General features: G+C 38.1%; 1 long non-coding RNA gene across 1 annotated transcript; it reads left to right on the top strand.

The window, feature by feature from the left end:
• The first annotated feature begins 5,513 nt into the window (after window positions 1-5,513).
• Window positions 5,514-10,188, top strand: LOC144447327 (uncharacterized). The gene is made up of 3 exons (XR_013482015.1): window positions 5,514-5,533; window positions 7,762-7,884; window positions 10,092-10,188. It is a non-coding gene; the product is annotated as an uncharacterized LOC144447327 (long non-coding RNA).
• The last annotated feature ends 12,876 nt before the right edge of the window (window positions 10,189-23,064 follow it).

The raw sequence follows: 23,064 nt of genomic DNA on the forward strand, positions 1-23,064 counted from the left end.
AATCACGATTGTTCACTACACATATGGCCATCTTTCAATAAAGTTATAAAGTTATATCAGTACTATAATGACACGTGTATATTTCTCTTGTTCTGTCTTACGTCTGGAATTCGGTCACACATAAATGCTAGGTGTGGGATATTCATTTTGATAGTGTACCCTGAGGGTGAAGGTCAAAATTCACTTAGTCTGTCTTACAAGAAAGTGTGCATTTGATTATACGAGGTTAGACACGTGAGTGGAGCTACAACTGGGATATATTTTCATCATATATAAACCAACGATAATTTCACTAAAATCTGGTAAATTACTCTGATCCATCACTACATGAAAATTCGACCGACTTGTAATTAGATTGACTAATTGCTTTCTTCGAAATATATTGAAATTTTCTAAAGATGACAAAAGCAGTGAGAAAGTATAAGTTGTCACGCTTAGCAGTCTGTATGCAGAGATTTGTTGTATACTTTTGGCTGGATAATTTTGTCCTAACAGAAAGTGAACTTGAAAGTTCGAATGTCTTCGGTAATTACAGAGGTGGGGGTGGGGGGGGGGGGTTAGGAGGATGTCACTTTTTTACAAATCGGTCCTCGAGGAAGCATTTTAGAAAATAGAAATTAGGGGATGGTCACATTTGTACACACATTCTTTTTTTTTGCCTTATTTTGTAATTTTGGCATGATCCCACTGCTGCCACCAGTTCCAAAATGCTACTGCTACCATCCCACCACATATCGGTAAAATGCAGTGAATTAGCTGTTAGTTGCGGTGTGAGGAAAGGAGCATATCTCATAGTAATAAAGGGGGAACAGCATTGCATATTGGGGATATGTGGTGGAGTGGAGATCTTGGTATTGATCTTTGTCCTAATGTTGTAAGTTGTGCACTCACCACATCTAGCCTTTGGCTCAGACAAACTCACAGTGGTGGTAATAGTGGAAAACAACACATGCCTTTAAAATCTATCAATGTTGTGGGATCGATCTTACCACAGAATGTAGATCTCACGGCAGAAAAAAATCCCCATCTCGTGGGATTCGATGACCTTCTGACTTCTAATCTTGAGCTCTAACAACTACGCCACATGGAGGCTTTCTCGAAAATGTTTTCATTGAAAAATTTAAACAGGGGAGTCACGTTGTTGAGACAGGAAATTGGGGGAGTGTCAATTTTTAGCACAATGGATTGGTGTGGGTGGTAGGGGGTTCACATTTTATGCCATGGTCCGAGCTTAATTTTCCCCGGCCACAACTTGTAATTACAGCGATGGTTCCCTAATACTTTTTAAAAAAAAATTCATGTGCGAGTGTCTAGTTCAGGTTTCACATTGTTTTCCAAATGGTCGCTGTATTATTTATTTCTTCCTATCAGATATACAGCCATTACTGATATAGATTGGAAGAACAGTTTTATATTGTTTTGTTAAGTTGATTTCACTTTCCGCATTCATTATTTCTCGTGAGACTTCACAATATTTTGCGATTTTATTTTTTTTTCGAATACGTAAATAAATGTTTTGGGTCGGCAGTGAAAAGCAAGGAGGAGTCGGGTAACCGGAAACAAACAATTAGTTGTTTTTTATAGGACTCATGAGAGAGGTGCGTGGAACTAGGCTCGACCAAATGACATCGAAGTGATTTTATTTTGAAATGGAACAGTATTTTTATATATCAAAAAGTGACATTTGTAGTCGCATTGTTACCACTGTCATCAGCATCTTGTTGTACTTCCACTGCCTTACCGTTACACATCTTATGAAGCTTAGGTACAAACTCCAAGACGACTGAGTTCACCATCTGTGAGGGACGGAATAATGTTGACTTCTATTCTTTAATCAGCAAATCGCTGCACGAGGTTTCCGAGACCGATTCTTTCAAGTAAATGGAGGTATATAAATATATATATATATATATATATATATAGGTAGGAAAAATAGCAAGAGTGTCTCCACTAATATTGGTAAAAAATTTCTTGCCCTGGTAGACAAGTGCTTTCCACAAGGGAACAACCTCAGGAAAATCTTCAATCGTAACACAATTAAAATTAGTTACAGTTGTGTAACTAATACTAAACGTCTCATCGACAACCACAATAAAACACAACTGTCTACCCAGAACGGCTGTAAAAACGAGAATACTAAGTTATGTAACTGTCGCGTGAAGGACACATGTCCCCTGGACGGGAAATGTTTACAAAAGAGCGTGGTATACCAGGCAACAGTTCAGCGTAAAGACACCAATATCCGCGAAACGTATGTCGGACTTACTGAAAACGAGTTCAAGACACGGTACAGGAACCACACAGCTTCATTCCGCAACAATTTGTCAAGAAACTCAACAGAACTAAGTAAGTATGTATGGTTTCTTAATGATAAAGAAATTGATTACGACATCACATGGAAAATTATCGCACGCGCGCGACCGTACAACAGCTCCAGTCAGAGATGTAATCTCTGCATAACTGAAAAGTATATTATAATTTGTCAACCTCATCGTTGCACTCTAAATAAACGGAATGAACTTGTGTCGTCGTGTAGGCATAGACATAAATCATTATTGCAGAACAATTAACTATGCTAATACGCTATGTTACTAGGTAGATATTCCCTGTTAGGAACATTAGAATAATAGAATTTAACGGTAAGGAAACGCAGATACTATAATATTCCATTCTACCCCTGATGAGTGAGGACTACGCACCTCACGAAACAGTTCTGTAGGGTCTATAGCATATAATTTGGTTCAAATTTTCAAGACACATATATATATATATATATATATATATATATATATATATATATATATATATATATATATATATATATATATATATATATATATATATATATATAGTTTTGGTAGTACTGGAACTCTTTCTTGGGTGTAACTCGGAGTTTCACGCATATTGCGATCATCAGACACTCTCTGGAGAGTGTCTGATGATCGCAATATGCGTGAAACTCCGAGTTACACCCAAGAAAGAGTTCCAGTACTACCAAAACTATTACGCTCTGCCACTGCGGTATAGAGCACTGTCTTATAGCAGATTGATACTCACCGAGTTATATATATATATATATATATATATATATAAAATAAACTTTACACACACACACACACACACACACACACACACACACACATTTTTCGTGGGGGAATTTAATACCACAAAATTCAATAGGTTTAACACCACAAAATGCAACATGTATAAAGGCATTCCCGTCATGGATACGTTAACTTTGGAATTAAATATCTGCATTGTCTATGTACTTGGCAGGGTATAATGTAATTGTTTGCGTCTCTAGAAACTCTTAGCAATGTTAATGATAAAAGGATCAATAACACTGATAATAACTGATAAACTACTGAGGTTTACCTGTCTGGAATTTTTGCTCCTGAAAATAACATTGCTCTTGGAACTATGCGTTTGGTGAAAGTGGTCATCAAGGGAAAATAAAATGCTACTCTTGATTACAATAATAAATTATAAAATTGTGGAATTCATTCCTTCTTGTTTTCAAGTTTATCAGGAATACCAAAAGTAGCATAAGGCTGAATGTGAAATTGAATATTTCTTGGCTATCTCCTGCATCACATAATATAGATCAATGAAAGTATATATTTGCGTCAAAAAGACATTTAAATATACATGGTCAAACGACCACTTCCGATGTTTAATATCATGGCTCAATGAGCATCAGATCGAAAGCAAAGTAACTTAAAGTACCCCTTTCAGATCACCAACATTTTAAACCCCACCGTCACCACCTCGTGTCCTGATATTTCTTCGTGCCCCTCCCCATTATCTCCTTAGGCCTCCCCTGTTGTAAATTCTGCTCGTTCACTTAATAATTATAGAGACATTTAGGGGTCCAGAAATCTGGGCCCATCCTGCCTTTTCAGCCGACGCCTTTTCCGTCTGACTTAATACATTCTGCTCGTACCTTGTTTGCTTAGTTTATGCTGTTCTTCCTATACTACTAAACACGGCTAATAATCAAGGAGATATCCTTCGAGAGCCTGAGTACATGGAAAAAATATAACTTTGACAACGTTCTGTATATTGTTGCCAGGTCAGTCCTAAAAATTATTGTTTGATTTCGGTTTCGGTTATGGCAAGCCGTTCAGGCCAAACGTATGGTTTTATTTTACCTATAGTATTTCATTATTATTTATTATTTATTATTTCTTTGGCCAAGGTCCGATATTAATAGTTTTCGAAAACAAATTCAAAACTTAAAGAATGATAAATATAAAACTTAAACAATTATATATTTTGACTTTCAATTATATATAATCCTTTAAGGTTTGACGAAAAATCAAACAAGAATCTCAAATAAATGAGAATTTGTTTGAATTAAATAATGTTAACATGGAAAAGTATGAATTCCATCGAAAAACTACACATATACGGTTAAAATTTGTTTGTAATTACGAAAAATATAAAATACTATAGCTAAAGCAAAATAATACCTTTGGCCTGAACGACTTGCCATATTCGGCGGTTACCAACCCCACCTAGATTTTCACTGCCGACCCTAAACATTTTTTTTACGTATGCGAAGTTAACATGAAATAAAATCGAGCGAAAATTATGAAGTCTCGAAAGAAAGAGTGGATGCAGAACTGAAATTCAAACATGTTTTCCATATGGTCTCTGTGTTATTGGTTTCTTTCCATCGGATGTACTGCCATTACAATTTGGAAGAACATCATTTTTATACTGTCTTGTTAAGTCATTCTCGCAAACCAGAGCTGTTAATTCTTCCGCGACACTGTGAAATAACGTTTAGGGCGTTGACGGCGCGTTTTGGACGGTGACGTAAAAGAGGCCGTGATTTACGACTATGTTTTGAGTTTTCATAACTACCTGAACTAGACACCCACACATAGAAAAATCTAAAATTGAGCGTAATCGGAACCACACAATGTGTTTTTTTGGCCTCATCAGATGTTTATTTTTTTACACGGCTTTTAAGGGGTGTGCATGTGCAGATAAGAGGTGAACTCTGGCCATTATTATAAAGGTAGCGACCAGATGTTTGTTGATATATATTATACAAAATATTGAGCTGACACTATCTTTATTTACTGAAACACAGGATCCCCTTGGCCCCCAACCCCACCAGTTGTACGACCATCTCGTTAGACACCCTCTTAACAGGGAAAGTTAGTAAATAGCTAACTGCAGACCTGTTTCAATTTTAGAGGGACTAATTAAACAGACATGTGATGTCAGCAGTAGGTAATCAGCGCAGTACCATGACACGGTGGAATTCAAAGGCATGACTAGCTTAGCTAAAAAAAACAGTTACTGACTCACGTTAGCCGATTTCATTTTTCCCTTTTTCCTTAGATTTTAATTTTTCCTGTACACACCTTTATGATAGTGCTATGTTATGTTAGGGTAAACCACACCTATAAATCAACAATGCAGGTATAGTTTCGACATTCCAACGTTGTCTGAATTGGGGGTGAATGTGATTAACCCCGTCATATCGAAACAGATGTAACTGTGTGATCAAGCGCACTGAGTAAGTACCGTTCTGCTTCAATTGGTTATGAAGTTTGCTTTCACTTTTGAGTGCTAACTCTGAAAGTGTAAAATGTCTGTAAGTTTTGTTAATTCGGGAGTAAAATCGAGTAACTATACAAGTACAATAATTGAGAGAATATCGTTTAGACACACTAAATTTACATTAAATGGACGCCATTTTGAATGATAGTGATCGGCACTTGATCAACATTTTTAAATACGCAGAGTAATGCCCAATGCTGAAGGGGAGTTATTTACTGACCATCGTCAGTGATCCTTACTGTCCTCTAATAATTTTGGCAATTGAAAGGACAGTTTGTTAAGTAGTGAACGTTTGAAGTAGGAAACGCTTGAAGTCCAAGCTATCTTCAACCTTTACAAATTACACACCAAAGTACAAAGATTGTGTGACTAGGAATTGACTGTAGGGGTATACGCCATTAGTACTGCAGTCTAACGAATTATGCATAACACACGGCTTTGTTCCGACTTTGAAAACATTACCCTCGTAGAGAGACCTACTTGAAAATGATTAGTGATTTTTCCCTAGGTTCAAACAATAAATCATAGTTGGTGTAATTTAGATGGTCGTTGCTGATATCATTGTAACACCTACCTATCTGCCAACCTACCTTTCTGTCTGTCTGTTTGACCATCTGTTTGTCCATCTGTCTACCAGCATGTATGTGTGTCTGTCTGCCTACCAACCTACCTGTCTGTCTATCTGTCTGTGTCTGTCTGTCTGTCTGTCTGTCTGTCTGTCTGTCTGTCTGTTTGTCTGCCAGCCCGTCTATCTGTGTCTGCCTGCCTACCAGCCAGACAGCCTGCCTGTCTGTCTGTCTGTCTGTCTGTCTGTCTGTCTGTGTCTGTCTGTCTGTCTGTTTGACCATCTGTTTGTCCATCTGTCTACCAGCATGTCTGTGTGTCTGTCTGCCTACCTACCTGTCTGACTATCTATCTGTCTGTGTCTGTCTGTCTGTCTGTCTGTCTGTCTGTCTGTCTGTCTGTCTGTCTGTCTGTCTGTCTGTCTGTCTGTCTGTTTGTCTGCCAGCCTGTCTATCTGTCTGCCTGCCTACCAGCCAGCCAGCCTGTCTGTCTGTCTGTTTGTTTGTCTACCTACCTGTCTGTCTGTCTGCCTGTCTACCTACCTACCTGTCTGTCTGCCTGCCTGCCTGTCTGTCTGTCTGTCTGTCTGTCTGCCTGTCTGTCTGTCTGTCTGTCTGTCTGTGACCGTGTCGTTTTCTCAAAAACGACTGGCTCAAATTAAATGAAAATTTGGTTCACATATTCTTTAGCGTAATTGCTAGGTTTTAGGAAACATTTATGTATATTAATGAAGTATTTGCATAAATAACTATTTTCGGTAACTTGGCAACATTTATTTTTAATAGTACTTTTCATGTACATGTAATTTGTACATATATGTATGTTGATAGTGCGCATGTGTCATGCATATACAGCTAGTTGATGTAATTTTTTTTTAAAGCTAAAGGCTTTAATATCACGGAACGCATTCAGTTTACTTCATTAATTTTGGTTATGTTTATATCACATCAAATGAATGCATTTAAAAAGAATATACGGATTAAAAGAAAAGACAATGGGTATTCTGTACAACTTATGAAATGGTGAAGTGGAATAAGACCGTGGTTTTTTTTCTGCTAATGTCTATAATAAAATGGGATATCCACAATGTCCGGCTATTTTTAGTGTTACAGTAATGTATATTCCATAATTAGCTTTTTGTGTTTTTTGGGCCACATCAGATGTTTATTTTTCACGGTTTTGAATGGGAGTGCGTGTGCAGATAAGAGGTGAACTCTGGCCATTATTACCATTAGAGCGACCAGATGTTTGTTAATATATATTATGCTAAACATTGAGCTGACACTATCTTTATTTACTGAAACACAGGATCCCCTTGGCCCCCAACCCCACCAGTTGTACGACCACCTCGTTAGAGCCCCTCTTAACGAGGAAAGTTAGTAAATAGAAAACTGCAGACCTGTTTCAATTTTAGATGGACTTATTAAACAGACAGGTGATGTCAACAGTAGGTAATCAGCGAAGTACCATGACACGGTGAAATTCAAAGGCATGACTAGCTTAGCTAAAAAAAAACCTGACTCCCGTTAGCCGATTTCATTTTTCCCTTTTTCCTTAGATTTTAACTTTTCCTTTACACACCTTTACGATAGTGCTATGTTATGTTATGTTCATTTTCAGGGTAAACCACACCTATACATCAACAATGCAGGTATAGTTTCGACATTCCAACGTTGTCTGAATTGGGTGTGATTAAACCTCGTCATATCGAAACAGATGTAACTGTGTGATCAAGCGTGCTGAGTAAGTACCGTTCTGCTTCAATTGGTTATGAAGTTTGCTTTCACTTTTGAGTGCTAGCTCTGAAAGTGTAAAATGTCTGTAAGTTTTGTTAATTCGGGAGTAAAATCGAGTAACTATACAAGTACAATAATTGAGAGAATATCGTTTAGACACACTAAATTTACATTAAATGGACGCCATTTTGAATGATAGTGATCGGCACTTGATCAACATTTTAAATACGCAGAGTAATGCCCAATGCTGAAGGGGAGTTATTTACTGACCATCGTCAGTGATCCTTACTGTCCTCTAATAATTTTGGCAATTGAAAGGACAGTTTGTTAAGTAGTGAACGTTTGAAGTAGGAAACGCTTGAAGTCCAAGCTATCTTCAACCTTTACAAATTACACACCAAAGTACAAAGATTGTGTGACTAGGAATTGACTGTAGGGGTATACGCCATTAGTACTGCAGTCTAACGAATTATGCATAACACACGGCTTTGTTCCGACTTTGAAAACATTACCCTCGTAGAGAGACCTACTTGAAAATGATTAGTGATTTTTCCCTAGGTTCAAACAATAAATCATAGTTGGTGTAATTTAGATGGTCGTTGCTGATATCATTGTAACACCTACCTATCTGCCAACCTACCTTTCTGTCTGTCTGTTTGACCATCTGTTTGTCCATCTGTCTACCAGCATGTCTGTGTGTCTGTCTGCCTACCAACCTACCTGTCTGTCTATCTGTCTGTGTCTGTCTGTCTGTCTGTCTGTCTGTCTGTCTGTCTGTCTGTCTGTTTGTCTGCCAGCCCGTCTATCTGTGTCTGCCTGCCTACCAGCCAGCCAGCCTGCCTGTCTGTCTGTCTGTCTGTCTGTCTGTCTGTCTGTTTGACCATCTGTTTGTCCATCTGTCTACCAGCATGTCTGTGTGTCTGTCTGCCTACCTACCTGTCTGACTATCTATCTGTCTGTGTCTGTCTGTCTGTCTGTCTGTCTGTCTGTCTGTCTGTCTGTCTGTCTGTCTGTCTGTCTGTTTGTCTGCCAGCCTGTCTATCTGTGTCTGCCTGCCTACCAGCCAGCCAGCCTGTCTGTCTGTCTGTTTGTTTGTCTACCTACCTACCTGTCTGTCTGCCTGTCTACCTACCTACCTGTCTGTCTGCCTGTCTGCCTGCCTGTCTGTCTGTCTGTCTGTCTGTCTGCCTGTCTGTCTGTCTGTCTGTCTGTCTGTGACCGTGTCGTTTTCTCAAAAACGACTGGCTCAAATTAAATGAAAATTTGGTTCACATATTCTTTAGCGTAATTGCTAGGTTTTAGGAAACATTTATGTATATTAATGAAGTATTTGCATAAATAACTATTTTCGGTAACTTGGCAACATTTATTTTTAATAGTACTTTTCATGTACATGTAATTTGTACATATATGTATGTTGATAGTGCGCATGTGTCATGCATATACAGCTAGTTGATGTAATTTTTTTTTAAAGCTAAAGGCTTTAATATCACGGAACGCATTCAGTTTACTTCATTAATTTTGGTTATGTTTATATCACATCAAATGAATGCATTTAAAAAGAATATACGGATTAAAAGAAAAGACAATGGGTATTCTGTACAACTTATGAAATGGTGAAGTGGAATAAGACCGTGGTTTTTTTTCTGCTAATGTCTATAATAAAATGGGATATCCACAATGTCCGGCTATTTTTAGTGTTACAGTAATGTATATTCCATAATTAGCTTTTTGTGTTTTTTGGGCCACATCAGATGTTTATTTTTCACGGTTTTGAATGGGAGTGCGTGTGCAGATAAGAGGTGAACTCTGGCCATTATTACCATTAGAGCGACCAGATGTTTGTTAATATATATTATGCTAAACATTGAGCTGACACTATCTTTATTTACTGAAACACAGGATCCCCTTGGCCCCCAACCCCACCAGTTGTACGACCACCTCGTTAGAGCCCCTCTTAACGAGGAAAGTTAGTAAATAGAAAACTGCAGACCTGTTTCAATTTTAGATGGACTTATTAAACAGACAGGTGATGTCAACAGTAGGTAATCAGCGAAGTACCATGACACGGTGAAATTCAAAGGCATGACTAGCTTAGCTAAAAAAAAACCTGACTCCCGTTAGCCGATTTCATTTTTCCCTTTTTCCTTAGATTTTAACTTTTCCTTTACACACCTTTACGATAGTGCTATGTTATGTTATGTTCATTTTCAGGGTAAACCACACCTATACATCAACAATGCAGGTATAGTTTCGACATTCCAACGTTGTCTGAATTGGGTGTGATTAAACCTCGTCATATCGAAACAGATGTAACTGTGTGATCAAGCGTGCTGAGTAAGTACCGTTCTGCTTCAATTGGTTATGAAGTTTGCTTTCACTTTTGAGTGCTAGCTCTGAAAGTGTAAAATGTCTGTAAGTTTTGTTAATTCGGGAGTAAAATCGAGTAACTATACAAGTACAATAATTGAGAGAATATCGTTTAGACACACTAAATTTACATTAAATGGACGCCATTTTGAATGATAGTGATCGGCACTTGATCAACATTTTAAATACGCAGAGTAATGCCCAATGCTGAAGGGGAGTTATTTACTGACCATCGTCAGTGATCCTTACTGTCCTCTAATAATTTTGGCAATTGAAAGGACAGTTTGTTAAGTAGTGAACGTTTGAAGTAGGAAACGCTTGAAGTCCAAGCTATCTTCAACCTTTACAAATTACACACCAAAGTACAAAGATTGTGTGACTAGGAATTGACTGTAGGGGTATACGCCATTAGTACTGCAGTCTAACGAATTATGCATAACACACGGCTTTGTTCCGACTTTGAAAACATTACCCTCGTAGAGAGACCTACTTGAAAATGATTAGTGATTTTTCCCTAGGTTCAAACAATAAATCATAGTTGGTGTAATTTAGATGGTCGTTGCTGATATCATTGTAACACCTACCTATCTGCCAACCTACCTTTCTGTCTGTCTGTTTGACCATCTGTTTGTCCATCTGTCTACCAGCATGTCTGTGTGTCTGTCTGCCTACCAACCTACCTGTCTGTCTATCTGTCTGTGTCTGTCTGTCTGTCTGTCTGTCTGTCTGTCTGTCTGTCTGTTTGTCTGCCAGCCCGTCTATCTGTGTCTGCCTGCCTACCAGCCAGCCAGCCTGCCTGTCTGTCTGTCTGTCTGTCTGTCTGTCTGTCTGTCTGTCTGTCTGTCTGTCTGTTTGACCATCTGTTTGTCCATCTGTCTACCAGCATGTCTGTGTGTCTGTCTGTCTACCTACCTGTCTGACTATCTATCTGTCTGTGTCTGTCTGTCTGTCTGTCTGTCTGTCTGTCTGTCTGTCTGTCTGTTTGTCTGCCAGCCTGTCTATCTGTGTCTGCCTGCCTACCAGCCAGCCAGCCTGTCTGTCTGTCTGTTTGTTTGTCTACCTACCTGTCTGTCTGTCTGTCTGCCTGTCTACCTACCTACCTGTCTGTCTGGCTGTCTGCCTGCCTGTCTGTCTGTCTGTCTGTCTGTTTGTCTGCCTGTCTGTCTGTCTGTCTGTCTGTCTGTGACCGTGTCGTTTTCTCAAAAACGACTGGCTCAAATTAAATGAAAATTTGGTTCACATATTCTTTAGCGTAATTGCTAGGTTTTAGGAAACATTTATGTATATTAATGAAGTATTTGCATAAATAACTATTTTCGGTAACTTGGCAACATTTATTTTTAATAGTACTTTTCATGTACATGTAATTTGTACATATATGTATGTTGATAGTGCGCATGTGTCATGCATATACAGCTAGTTGATGTAATTTTTTTTTAAAGCTAAAGGCTTTAATATCACGGAACGCATTCAGTTTACTTCATTAATTTTGGTTATGTTTATATCACATCAAATGAATGCATTTAAAAAGAATATACGGATTAAAAGAAAAGACAATGGGTATTCTGTACAACTTATGAGATGGTGAAGTGGAATAAGACCGTGGTTTTTTTTCTGCTAATGTCTATAATAAAATGGGATATCCACAATGTCCGGCTATTTTTAGTGTTACAGTAATGTATATTCCATAATTAGCTTTTTGTGTTTTTTGGGCCACATCAGATGTTTATTTTTCACGGTTTTGAATGGGAGTGCGTGTGCAGATAAGAGGTGAACTCTGGCCATTATTACCATTAGAGCGACCAGATGTTTGTTAATATATATTATGCTAAACATTGAGCTGACACTATCTTTATTTACTGAAACACAGGATCCCCTTGGCCCCCAACCCCACCAGTTGTACGACCACCTCGTTAGAGCCCCTCTTAACGAGGAAAGTTAGTAAATAGAAAACTGCAGACCTGTTTCAATTTTAGATGGACTTATTAAACAGACAGGTGATGTCAACAGTAGGTAATCAGCGAAGTACCATGACACGGTGAAATTCAAAGGCATGACTAGCTTAGCTAAAAAAAAACCTGACTCCCGTTAGCCGATTTCATTTTTCCCTTTTTCCTTAGATTTTAACTTTTCCTTTACACACCTTTACGATAGTGCTATGTTATGTTATGTTCATTTTCAGGGTAAACCACACCTATACATCAACAATGCAGGTATAGTTTCGACATTCCAACGTTGTCTGAATTGGGTGTGATTAAACCTCGTCATATCGAAACAGATGTAACTGTGTGATCAAGCGTGCTGAGTAAGTACCGTTCTGCTTCAATTGGTTATGAAGTTTGCTTTCACTTTTGAGTGCTAGCTCTGAAAGTGTAAAATGTCTGTAAGTTTTGTTAATTCGGGAGTAAAATCGAGTAACTATACAAGTACAATAATTGAGAGAATATCGTTTAGACACACTAAATTTACATTAAATGGACGCCATTTTGAATGATAGTGATCGGCACTTGATCAACATTTTAAATACGCAGAGTAATGCCCAATGCTGAAGGGGAGTTATTTACTGACCATCGTCAGTGATCCTTACTGTCCTCTAATAATTTTGGCAATTGAAAGGACAGTTTGTTAAGTAGTGAACGTTTGAAGTAGGAAACGCTTGAAGTCCAAGCTATCTTCAACCTTTACAAATTACACACCAAAGTACAAAGATTGTGTGACTAGGAATTGACTGTAGGGGTATACGCCATTAGTACTGCAGTCTAACGAATTATGCATAACACACGGCTTTGTTCCGACTTTGAAAACATTACCCTCGTAGAGAGACCTACTTGAAAATGATTAGTGATTTTTCCCTAGGTTCAAACAATAAATCATAGTTGGTGTAATTTAGATGGTCGTTGCTGATATCATTGTAACACCTACCTATCTGCCAACCTACCTTTCTGTCTGTCTGTTTGACCATCTGTTTGTCCATCTGTCTACCAGCATGTCTGTGTGTCTGTCTGCCTACCAACCTACCTGTCTGTCTATCTGTCTGTGTCTGTCTGTCTGTCTGTCTGTCTGTCTGTCTGTCTGTTTGTCTGCCAGCCCGTCTATCTGTGTCTGCCTGCCTACCAGCCAGCCAGCCTGCCTGTCTGTCTGTCTGTCTGTCTGTCTGTCTGTCTGTCTGTCTGTCTGTTTGACCATCTGTTTGTCCATCTGTCTACCAGCATGTCTGTGTGTCTGTCTGCCTACCTACCTGTCTGACTATCTATCTGTCTGTGTCTGTCTGTCTGTCTGTCTGTCTGTCTGTCTGTCTGTCTGTCTGTCTGTCTGTCTGTCTGTCTGTCTGTCTGTCTGTTTGTCTGCCAGCCTGTCTATCTGTGTCTGCCTGCCTACCAGCCAGCCAGCCTGTCTGTCTGTCTGTTTGTTTGTCTACCTACCTGTCTGTCTGTCTGCCTGTCTACCTACCTACCTGTCTGTCTGCCTGTCTGCCTGCCTGTCTGTCTGTCTGTCTGTCTGTCTGTCTGCCTGTCTGTCTGTCTGTCTGTCTGTCTGTGACCGTGTCGTTTTCTCAAAAACGACTGGCTCAAATTAAATGAAAATTTGGTTCACATATTCTTTAGCGTAATTGCTAGGTTTTAGGAAACATTTATGTATATTAATGAAGTATTTGCATAAATAACTATTTTCGGTAACTTGGCAACATTTATTTTTAATAGTACTTTTCATGTACATGTAATTTGTACATATATGTATGTTGATAGTGCGCATGTGTCATGCATATACAGCTAGTTGATGTAATTTTTTTTTAAAGCTAAAGGCTTTAATATCACGGAACGCATTCAGTTTACTTCATTAATTTTGGTTATGTTTATATCACATCAAATGAATGCATTTAAAAAGAATATACGGATTAAAAGAAAAGACAATGGGTATTCTGTACAACTTATGAGATGGTGAAGTGGAATAAGACCGTGGTTTTTTTTCTGCTAATGTCTATAATAAAATGGGATATCCACAATGTCCGGCTATTTTTAGTGTTACAGTAATGTATATTCCATAATTAGCTTTTTGTGTTTTTTGGGCCACATCAGATGTTTATTTTTCACGGTTTTGAATGGGAGTGCGTGTGCAGATAAGAGGTGAACTCTGGCCATTATTACCATTAGAGCGACCAGATGTTTGTTAATATATATTAAGCTAAACATTGAGCTGACACTATCTTTATTTACTGAAACACAGGATCCCCTTGGCCCCCAACCCCACCAGTTGTACGACCACCTCGTTAGAGCCCCTCTTAACGAGGAAAGTTAGTAAATAGAAAACTGCAGACCTGTTTCAATTTTAGATGGACTTATTAAACAGACAGGTGATGTCAACAGTAGGTAATCAGCGAAGTACCATGACACGGTGAAATTCAAAGGCATGACTAGCTTAGCTAAAAAAAAACCTGACTCCCGTTAGCCGATTTCATTTTTCCCTTTTTCCTTAGATTTTAACTTTTCCTTTACACACCTTTACGATAGTGCTATGTTATGTTATGTTCATTTTCAGGGTAAACCACACCTATACATCAACAATGCAGGTATAGTTTCGACATTCCAACGTTGTCTGAATTGGGTGTGATTAAACCTCGTCATATCGAAACAGATGTAACTGTGTGATCAAGCGTGCTGAGTAAGTACCGTTCTGCTTCAATTGGTTATGAAGTTTGCTTTCACTTTTGAGTGCTAGCTCTGAAAGTGTAAAATGTCTGTAAGTTTTGTTAATTCGGGAGTAAAATCGAGTAACTATACAAGTACAATAATTGAGAGAATATCGTTTAGACACACTAAATTTACATTAAATGGACGCCATTTTGAATGATAGTGATCGGCACTTGATCAACATTTTAAATACGCAGAGTAATGCCCAATGCTGAAGGGGAGTTATTTACTGACCATCGTCAGTGATCCTTACTGTCCTCTAATAATTTTGGCAATTGAAAGGACAGTTTGTTAAGTAGTGAACGTTTGAAGTAGGAAACGCTTGAAGTCCAAGCTATCTTCAACCTTTACAAATTACACACCAAAGTACAAAGATTGTGTGACTAGGAATTGACTGTAGGGGTATACGCCATTAGTACTGCAGTCTAACGAATTATGCATAACACACGGCTTTGTTCCGACTTTGAAAACATTACCCTCGTAGAGAGACCTACTTGAAAATGATTAGTGATTTTTCCCTAGGTTCAAACAATAAATCATAGTTGGTGTAATTTAGATGGTCGTTGCTGATATCATTGTAACACCTACCTATCTGCCAACCTACCTTTCTGTCTGTCTGTTTGACCATCTGTTTGTCCATCTGTCTACCAGCATGTCTGTGTGTCTGTCTGCCTACCAACCTACCTGTCTGTCTATCTGTCTGTGTCTGTCTGTCTGTCTGTCTGTCTGTCTGTCTGTTTGTCTGCCAGCCCGTCTATCTGTGTCTGCCTGCCTACCAGCCAGCCAGCCTGCCTGTCTGTCTGTCTGTCTGTCTGTCTGTCTGTCTGTCTGTCTGTCTGTTTGACCATCTGTTTGTCCATCTGTCTACCAGCATGTCTGTGTGTCTGTCTGCCTACCTACCTGTCTGACTATCTATCTGTCTGTGTCTGTCTGTCTGTCTGTCTGTCTGTCTGTCTGTCTGTCTGTCTGTCTGTCTGTCTGTCTGTCTGTCTGTCTGTCTGTTTGTCTGCCAGCCTGTCTATCTGTGTCTGCCTGCCTACCAGCCAGCCAGCCTGTCTGTCTGTCTGTTTGTTTGTCTACCTACCTGTCTGTCTGTCTGCCTGTCTACCTACCTACCTGTCTGTCTGCCTGTCTGCCTGCCTGTCTGTCTGTCTGTCTGTCTGTCTGTCTGTCTGTCTGTCTGTCTGTCTGTCTGTCTGTCTGTGACCGTGTCGTTTTCTCAAAAACGACTGGCTCAAATTAAATGAAAATTTGGTTCACATATTCTTTAGCGTAATTGCTAGGTTTTAGGAAACATTTATGTATATTAATGAAGTATTTGCATAAATAACTATTTTCGGTAACTTGGCAACATTTATTTTTAATAGTACTTTTCATGTACATGTAATTTGTACATATATGTATGTTGATAGTGCGCATGTGTCATGCATATACAGCTAGTTGATGTAATTTTTTTTAAAGCTAAAGGCTTTAATATCACGGAACGCATTCAGTTTACTTCATTAATTTTGGTTATGTTTATATCACATCAAATGAATGCATTTAAAAAGAATATACGGATTAAAAGAAAAGACAATGGGTATTCTGTACAACTTATGAAATGGTGAAGTGGAATAAGACCGTGGTTTTTTTTCTGCTAATGTCTATAATAAAATGGGATATCCACAATGTCCGGCTATTTTTAGTGTTACAGTAATGTATATTCCATAATTAGCTTTTTGTGTTTTTTGGGCCACATCAGATGTTTATTTTTCACGGTTTTGAATGGGAGTGCGTGTGCAGATAAGAGGTGAACTCTGGCCATTATTACCATTAGAGCGACCAGATGTTTGTTAATATATATTATGCTAAACATTGAGCTGACACTATCTTTATTTACTGAAACACAGGATCCCCTTGGCCCCCAACCCCACCAGTTGTACGACCACCTCGTTAGAGCCCCTCTTAACGAGGAAAGTTAGTAAATAGAAAACTGCAGACCTGTTTCAATTTTAGATGGACTTATTAAACAGACAGGTGATGTCAACAGTAGGTAATCAGCGAAGTACCATGACACGGTGAAATTCAAAGGCATGACTAGCTTAGCTAAAAAAAAACCTGACTCCCGTTAGCCGATTTCATTTTTCCCTTTTTCCTTAGATTTTAACTTTTCCTTTACACACCTTTACGATAGTGCTATGTTATGTTATTTTCATTTTCAGGGTAAACCACACCTATACATCAACAATGCAGGTATAGTTTCGACATTCCAACGTTGTCTGAATTGGGTGTGATTAAACCTCGTCATATCGAAACAGATGTAACTGTGTGATCAAGCGTGCTGAGTAAGTACCGTTCTGCTTCAATTGGTTATGAAGTTTGCTTTCACTTTTGAGTGCTAGCTCTGAAAGTGTAAAATGTCTGTAAGTTTTGTTAATATAGGGAGTAAAATCGAATAACTATACAAGTACAATAATTGAGAGAATATCGTTTAGACACACTAAATTTACATTAAATGGACGCCATTTTGAATGATAGTGATCGGCACTTGATCAACATATTAAATACGCAGAGTAATGCCCGATGCTGAAGGGGAGTTATTTACTGACCATCGTCAGTGATCCTTACTGTCCTCTAATAATTTTGGCAATTGAAAGGACAGTTTGTTAAGTAGTGAACGTTTGAAGTAGGAAACGCTTGAAGTCCAAGCTATCTTCAACCTTTACAAATTACACACCAAAGTACACATATTCAGACAACGTTGGAATGTCGAAACTATACCTGCATTGTTTGATTTATAGGTGTGGTTTACCCTGAAAATGAACATAACATAACATAGCACTATCGTAAAGGTATGTAAAGGAAAAAATAAAATCTAAGGAAAAAGGGGAAAATGAAATTGGCTAACGGGAGTCAGTAATTATTTTTTTTTAGCTAAGCTAGTCATGCCTTTGAATTCCACCGTGTCATGGTACTGCGCCGATTACCTACTGTTGACATCACCTGTCTGTTTAATAAGTCCCTCTAAAATTGAAACAGGTCTGCAGTTTGCTATTTACTAACTTTCCCTGTTAAGAGGGTGTCTAACGAGGTGGTCGTACAACTGGTGGGGTTGGGGGCCAAGGGGATCCTGTGTTTCAGTAAATAAAGATAGTGTCAGCTCAATATTTTGTATAATATATATATCAACAATCATCTGGTCGCAACCTTTATAATAATGGCCAGAGTTCACCTCTTATCTGCACATGCACACCTCTTCAAAGCCGTGTAAAAATTAACATCTGATGAGGCCCAAAAAACACATTGTGTGGTTCCGATTACGCTCAATTTTAGATTTTTCTATGTGTGGGTGTCTAGTTCAGGTAGTTATGACAACTTAAAACATCGTAGCAACAAATTATGGAATAGACATTAGCCTCTTGTTAGCCTAAGCAAATTATGGAATATACATTACTGTAACACTAAAAAATAGCCGGACATTGTTGATATCCCATTTTATTATATACATTAGCAGAAAAAACATGGTCTTATTCCACTTCACCATTTCATAAGTTGTACAGAATATCAATTGTCTTTTCTTTTAATCCGTATATTCTTTTTAAATGCATTCATTTGATGTGATATAAACATTACCAAATGTATATGTAGTTAAGTGAATGCCTTCCGTGATGGAAAAGCCTTTAGATTTTTTGTTCCTAGAAACATTATAGTTGACATGCACAATTCTTAGCTATAGTTTCATATATGAGGAACTTTTTAATTGGGAAGTACGCAATATCGTAAATATGCAAATTTCATATAAATTGGTATATTATACCAAGTTTTATGAAATTTGCATATTTACGATATTGCCTAATTACCGAAAATCGTCAATTATGCAATGCATGCACTAAATTATATGAAACTTGAAGCTTGCATTCTCAAGCTATTGCTTAATCAGTTTGAAAATAATTAATTTTGCAAATGCTGATTACATTTAAAAACTATATTGTCAAGGTATATCGAAGACATAGGCTTTATTATTATCAATACATTACCTAATTATAAGGAATTTGAAGCTATACGATAAGATATAGCCTAATTAATAAAAACAATTAATCACTAAGATTATTGAATACTACTAACACGAACATCATCAAACTATACTGCTCAATGTGTGTACCACATTGTACGAAATTTGAGGCTTGCATTCTTAAGATATAAACGAAAAAGAATATACAGATTATAAGAAAAGACAATGGATATTCTGTACAACTTATGAAACTGTGAAGTGGAATAAGACCATGTTTTTTCTGCTAATGTATATAATAAAATGGGATATCAACAATGTCCGGCTATTTTTTAGTGTTACAGTAATGTATATTCCATAATTTGCTTAGGCTAACAAGAGGCTAATGTCTATTCCATAATTTGTTGCTACGATGTTTTAAGTTGTCATAACTACCTGAACTAGACACCCACACATAGAAAACTCTAAAATTGAGCGTAATCGGAACCACACAATGTCTTTTTTTTGGCCTCATCAGATGTTTATTTTTTTACACGGCTTTTAAGGGGTGTGCATGTGCAGAGGTGAACTCTGGCCATTATTATAAAGGTAGCGACCAGATGTTTGTTGATATATATTATACAAAATATTGAGCTGACACTATCTTTATTTACTGAAACACAGGATCCCCTTCGCCCCCAACCCCACCAGTTGTACGACCACCTCGTTAGATACCCTCTTAACAGGGAAAGTTAGTAAATAGCAAACTGCAGACCTGTTTCAATTTTAGAGGGAATAATTAAACAGACATGTGATGTCAACAGTAGGTAATCAGCGCAGTACCATGACACGGTGGAATTCAAAGGCATGACTAGCTTAGCAAAAAAAAACAGTTACTGACTCCCGTTAGCCGATTTCATTTTTCCTTTCTTCCTTAGATTTTAATTTTTCCTGTACACACCTTTATGTAGTCTGTAAGGTACGCCGTGACGGGGCGCCCTCAACCATCGGCGAGAGGAGGCCGGTGAGGGCGAAACGTCACGACGTATCTTACAGTCTAACCTTTATGATAGTGCTATGTTATGTTAGGGTAAACCACACCTATAAATCAACAATGCAGGTATAGTTTCGACATTCCAACGTTCTCTAAATTGGGTGTGAATGTGATTAAACCCCGTCATATCGAAACAGATGAAACTGTGTGATCAAGCGTGCTGAGTAAGTACCGTTCTGCTTCAATTGGTTATGAAGTTTGCTTTCACTTTTGTGTGCTAGCTCTGAAAGTGTAAAATGTCTGTAAGTTTTGTTAATATAGGGCGTAAAATCGAGTAACTATACAAGTGCAATAATTGAGAGAATATCGTTTAGACACACTAAATTTACATTAAATGGACGCCATTTTGAATGATAGTGATCGGCACTTGATCAACATTTTAAATACGCAGAGTAATGCCCAATGCTGAAGTGGAGTTATTTACTGACCATCGTCAGTGATCCTTACTGTCCTCTAATAATTTTGGTTACGAAAAGGCAATTGAAAGGACAGTTTGTTAAGTAGTGAACGTTTGAAGTAGGAAACGCTTGAAGTCCAAGCTATCTTCAACCTTTACAAATTACACACCAAAGTACAAAGATTGTGTGACTAGGAATTGACTGTATGGGTATACGCCATTAATACTGCAGTCTAACGAATTATGCATAACACACGGCTTTGTTCCGACTTTCAAAACCATTACCCTCCTAGAGAGACCTACTTGAAAATGATTAGTGATTTTTCCCTAGGTTCAAACAATAAATCATAGTTGGTGTAATTTAGATGGTCGTTGCTGATATCATTGTAACACCTACCTATCTGCCAACCTACCTTTCTGTCTGTCTGTTTGACCATCTGTTTGTCCATCTGTCTACCAGCATGTCTGTGTGTCTATCTGCCTACCTACCTGTCTGACTATCTATCTGTCTGTGTCTGTCTGTCTGTCTGTCTGTCTGTCTGTCTGTCTGTCTGTCTGTCTGTCTGTTTGTCTGCCAGCCTGTCTATCTGTGTCTGCCTGCCTACCAGCTAGCCAGCCTGTATGTCTGTCTGTCTGTCTGTCTGTCTGTGTGTCTGTCTGTTTGTTTGTCTACCTACCTACCTGTCTGTCTGTCTGTCTGTCTGTCTGTCTGTCTGTCTGTCTGTCTGTCTGTCTGTCTGTCTGTCTGTCTGTCTGTCTGTGACCGTGTCGTTTTCTCAAAAACGACTGGCTCAAATTAAATGAAAATTTGGTTCATATATTCTTTAGCGTAATTGCTAGGTTTTAGGAAACATTTATGTATACTAATGAAGTATTTGCATAAATAACTATTTTCGGTAATTTGGCAACATTTATTTTTGTAGTACTTTTCATGTAATTTGTACATATATGTATGTTGATAGTGCGCATGTGTCATGCATATACAGCTAGTTGATGTATTTTTTTGTAAAGCTAAAGGCTTTTCCATCACGGAAGGCATTCAGTTTACTACATTTGGTCATGTTTATATCACATCAAATGAATGCATTTAAAAAGAATATACGGATTAAAAGAAAAAAACAATTGATATTCTGTACAACTTATGAAGTGGTGAAGTGGAATAAGACCGTGGTTTTTTTCTGCTAATGTCTATAATAAAATGGGATATCCACAATGTCCGGCTATTTTTAGTGTTACAGTAATGCATATTCCAGAATTAGCTTTTTGTGTTTTTTGGGCCACATCAGATGTTTATTTTTCACGGTTTTGAATGGGAGTGCGTGTGCAGATAAGAGGTGAACTCTGGCCATTATTATAAAGGTTGCGACCAGATGATTGTTGATATATATATTATACAAAATATTGAGCTGACACTATCTTTATTTACTGAAACACAGGATCCCCTTGGCCCCCAACCCCACCAGTTGTACGACCACCTCGTTAGACACCCTCTTAACAGGGAAAGTTAGTAAATAGCAAACTGCAGACCTGTTTCAATTTTAGAGGGACTTATTAAACAGACAGGTGATGTCAACAGTAGGTAATCGGCGCAGTACCATGACACGGTGGAATTCAAAGGCATGACTAGCTTAGCTAAAAAAAAATAATTACTGACTCCCGTTAGCCAATTTCATTTTCCCCTTTTTCCTTAGATTTTAATTTTTCCTTTACACACCTTTACGATAGTGCTATGTTATGTTATGTTCATTTTCAGGGTAAACCACACCTATACATCAACAATGCAGGTATAGTTTCGAATATCATATCGAAACAGATGTAACTGTGATCAAGCGTGCTGAGTAAGTACCGTTCTGCTTCAATTGGTTATGAAGTTTGCTTTCACTTTTGAGTGCTAGCTCTGAAAGTGTAAAATGTCTGTACGTTTTGTTAATATAGGGAGTAAAATCGAGTAACTATACAAGTACAGTAATTGAGAGAATATCGTTTAGACACACTAAATTTACATTAAATGGACGCCATTTTGAATGATAGTGATCGGCACTTGATCAACATTTTAAATACGCAGAGTAATGCCCAATGCTGAAGGGGAGTTATTTACTGACCATCGTCAGTGATCCTTACTGTCCTCTAATAATTTTGGTTACGAAAAGGCAATTGAAAGGACAGTTTGTTAAGTAGTGAACGTTTGAAGTAGAAAACGCTTGAAGTCCAAGCTATCTTCAACCTTTACAAATTACACACCAATGTACAAAGATTGTGTGACTAGGAATTGACTGTAGGGGTATACGCCATTAATACTGCAGTCTAACGAATTATGCATAACACACGACTTTCAAAACATTACCCTCGTAGAGAGACCTACTTGAAAATGATTAGTGATTTTTCCCTAGGTTCAAACAATAAATCATAGTTGGTGTAATTTAGATGGTCGTTGCTGATATCATTGTAACACCTACCTATCTGCCAACCTACCTGTCTGTCTGTCTGTCTGTTTGTCTGTTTGTATGTATGTTTATCCATCTGTTTGTCCATCTGTCTACCAGCATGTCTGTGAGTCTGTCTGCCTACCTACCTGCCTACCTACCTACCTACCTACCTGTCTGTCTGTCTGTCTGTCTGTCTGTCTGTCTGTCTGTCTGTCTGTCTGTCTGTCTGTTTGTCTGCCAGCCTGTATATATGTGTCTGCCTGCCTGCCTGCCTGCCTTCCTACC

This window comes from Glandiceps talaboti, chromosome 16 (genome assembly GCF_964340395.1).
Source record: "Glandiceps talaboti chromosome 16, keGlaTala1.1, whole genome shotgun sequence".
Taxonomy (NCBI): domain Eukaryota; kingdom Metazoa; phylum Hemichordata; class Enteropneusta; family Spengelidae; genus Glandiceps; species Glandiceps talaboti.